Source organism: Sturnira hondurensis, unplaced genomic scaffold, assembly GCF_014824575.4.
Source record: "Sturnira hondurensis isolate 20B ecotype Veracruz unplaced genomic scaffold, ASM1482457v3 Scaffold0008106, whole genome shotgun sequence".
NCBI classification, from domain to species: domain Eukaryota; kingdom Metazoa; phylum Chordata; class Mammalia; order Chiroptera; family Phyllostomidae; genus Sturnira; species Sturnira hondurensis.
This window is the reverse complement of record NW_028080737.1, coordinates 707,226-711,167: the sequence shown is the minus strand read 5'-3', so window position 1 is coordinate 711,167 and position 3,942 is coordinate 707,226.

Here is a 3,942-nt window from a genome sequence, read left to right as displayed (position 1 = left end):
CAGGCAGTTTGATAGCCTTTGTCCCAGGAGAGCACAACCATGGGTGCTAAAAGCATGGAGGACTTCCAGATGTGCAGTGCCAAAATATAGTCACAACATACCTGGGGTTATTAGACACCTGAGGCACAGTAGTACCAATGCCTCGGGCTTCCCACCCTGGAACACTGCCCACGCCTGTGGCACTATGCTCTTCCTGGTTCTTCTGTTTGACCTATGTGGGCACTCCTGAGACAAGCCATGCCTGCTTCTGAAACTTGCTTTCATGGATCATGTGACCCATGCACAGCAAGAGTGGCATCAGGAGCGCGGTTGGACAGGTGTGAAGGGAGGGAGCAGGAAACAACTGGTAGAATCTCCACCCTGCATTGGACACTGTGGCACTTTGAAAGATATGTCCACACATTATTTGACACTCTCCCCATCAGGAGGAAGGCCAGCTGCCATGTGATGAGGACACTCAGCTAACTTACGGAGAGCTCCATGAGGTGAGGACTGAGGCCTCTTGCCAACAGCCATGTGAGTGTATCATCTTGGAAGCAGCTCCTCCAGCTCTGGTTGAGCCTTTGGGTAATTGCAGCTCTGGCTGACACTTCGACTGAAACCTCGCGAGACCCTGGATCAGAACCACCAAGTCTAGCTGCTCCCAAATTCCTGACCCATAATCAGTGATAATGGGTAAGATAGTCAGTGTGTTTCAAGCCACTAACTTGTAAGATATTTTATTATGCAACAATAGATAACTGTATAGAGACACCTCTCCTTGTCCTTTGAAATGTCATTGGAAAGGTTTCAAGACTTCACAGATACCTTTCTTCCCCCGCCCTGGGTTCATGAGGATGTTGGAAGCTGGAAAAAGAAGATGAGTAGTAGATGACGTATTATAGAATTGTACACCCGAAACCTATATAATTTTATTAACCCATGTCACCCAATAAATTCAATATAAAAATAAATAAATAAAAAGAATATGTGTGGTTTTGGAGTAGGGCATTAATACTGTGGACATGCATGCCGAATATTTTCCATTGGTTATGTTATGGAATCATCTAAACTATCCTGTGCAGAAGTATTATTAGTCCCATTTTATTTTTTATTTTTAGACAGATTTTATTTATTTATTTTTAGAGAGGGGAAAGGAAAGAGAAAGAGAGGGAGAGAAATATCAACGTGTGGTTGCCTCTTGAGCGTCTCCAACTAGGAACTAGCCTGCAACCTGGGCATGTGCCCTGACTGGGAATTGAACTGTTTGCAGTCTGGCGCTCAATCCACTGAGCCACACCAGCCAGGGCTATTAGTCCCATTTTATAGATGAGAACACTGAGCCTCAGAGAAGCTAAGACCTTTGCTCAAGATTACATAAGAATTTTGATTGTTGTGGCATCAAAGCTGTGTTTCTTCATCAATAACAAGCTGCTTCTGCTTGGAAATAAAGCAGCTAGGTCAAGGTCCTGGCTTTGCTTCTGACTAATTGCATCACCTTTGGCAAGTCACTTTCCTGTGGGTGCCATTTTTTTTTTGCATGTGAAATGGCCTATGTCTCATTCCTTGTAGCACAGAGGTGCTGTCAATCATGGTAGCCTACTCTCTTGTGGCCACAGGAATGGGGCATATATTCCTGGCTTAGCCAATCAGAGTATCCTAGTCCCCTGACCACGGTGATTAGTTAAGGAATGGGCATGTGAGTCTAGATAGGCAAACTGAAATCTTCCACAGGGCATCTCTGCCAGAGCCACTGAGAAGAGCACCCCTTCCTTTCTATTGGGGTGGCTATGTCAGGAGGCTGTGGATTTGGTGCTTCCAGGATTGAGAGTCTACAGAGTCAGGCTGAGCCACGCCATGAAGGGAGGCAGAGGTCTGGATCTGTTTTAGTCCTGGATCCAGCTATGCCTGAAGCCGTTCCTCCCTCTGTACTCCCCAGTTATAAGAGTCAGTAAATTCCTGCTTTTGTCAGCTATTTTGACTTGGGCTTGGGTCATTTGTTAATGCAGTGAGCAAACTTGGGCATCATTTCTAGCATCTCGGAGCAATAGAGCATAACTCCCCTATATGATGATTAAATGTAGCAGGTGCTGGTGGTGCCCTGCTGGTTCATGCTGGAGGTCATGGCAGACTGTCTCCTTACAGGCCAGTGGCTTCCTGCATGTCCTGCCTGAGGTATTCTCTGGCTTTAGGACCATGCTTGGCCTGCGTGGGGAGGGGGAGGCAATTCTAAAATACCAAAGAATTAATGGCTCAGAAGTGACCCTTTTCCAATGAGGGATGGAGGTAGATAGATACATGCCCCAGCTCCCTTGTCTCTTGAAAGATGTCTTCTACACTGTCTTTATGAGGGCCCCCAGCAAAACTGAGCCCCAGTCACACACTGTAAGAAACTGCTCAGTAAAGCAGCCTTCATTGGCTTTCCTTCCTGCCCTCTTTCTCCACTCTCTCACTCATGGTTCCTGGGCTCACCTCTCAGATAAACTACCTGTACCCAAGTCCTCATATCAGGGTCTGCTTTGGGGGAAAAGAAACCTAAAACTTGTATATCAATGTATGGGATTTTGATTTTCTGGAGTGGACAGATCTGGAGATACTTACCATAATTGGAAAGACTGGAATTGCAAGGTTCTCAGCCTTAGCAATTTTGTGAATTAAATATTCCCCATATTGGACATGTGAGGACTACATGAAGACTGGGAAAGTGGGGCTAAGATAGTAGGACAGGAACGACAGAAGATGCCATGGGATTGCAGCAGCTATTGTTGATGGGACAGATAAGATTTGAACATTCAGGCAATTTTGGGGGGGGATGGGCTCGATTTGGTACTTTGAGGGGTCCCTGAATTCTCCCCAGCCAGGAGCACTTCATCTCACAGAGAGAGATGGGCTTGGTTTCCAGCTGTTAGTTTTGTTTGCCTTTTCCCTCTGCCTTTGTTCTCTCTCTTTCCTTTCCCTGCTCCTGTTTATTTATGTTTAAACACGTCCTGTGTCGTTGCCTCAGCTGAGTGGCTGGAGAGTCGATGATGGCCTGGATTCCACCTCTTCTTCCCCTGTGAGGTCTCTGGCTCCTCAGCTCCACCACAGTTTTCTCTGGGCTCCAGGAAAAAGATGTGTCTGTGGATGTCAGAATATTTGGCTGGTGCAGCTCTGCCTTGCGTCTGCTTTCTCTTTTCCCTCCCAGGGGCCCTGCTCACTCCCCCCGCTGTTCTTCCTGGTCACTTCCGCAGTGGCATCTGGGCCACAGACATTGTTTTCTCCTAATTGCATTTCAGCCTAGGACAGCCACGCTAATAGAGAGACCTCAGGAGAGAGGGCGGGCAGAGCATGGCAAAGGCGCTGCTGCTTCTGCATAGGACTTTGATAAAAAGACAAAAAAAAAAAGGTTCATTTTAGGTACTGGCACTCTCTTCCCCTCAGAGCAGATCCCCCTCCTTTTTGTAGTTTTATATTTTCCTTGAAGTATGTATAAAAAAGATAAAGTATGTCCAGTGCACTAAGTGTGCAGCTTGATGGAATTTTACATGTCTACACCATGCCACTACCATCCAGAAGACACAGAACTTCCCCATCACTGCAAAGGTTCTGTAACGCTCCTCCCAATCAGTAACCCCCAAGCACAGAGGCAACCACTCTTCTGGCCTTTATTACTGGAGATTGATTGCCTGTCTTTTAGCTGTAAAATGGAATCATCCAGCATTGTCCTCTTCTGTGTTTGGCTTCTTTCGCCCAATATCATGCCTATGAATGTGAGCCCTGCTGTCTGTAGCATGGTTCTCTTCCTGGTGTCATTGTTGTTATTATTGTTTTATTTGATTTGATTCCTTATTCTGTAGGGTTGTAAAGCCAGCAGTTTGCAGATCCAGTTTTGTCCCCATCTACAGTCCAGCAGGCGGCATCCCTTGTGGGCACCTTTGCTCCCAACTGTGACCTGCAGATTTTGCCAAACTGGCCCGATGCAGG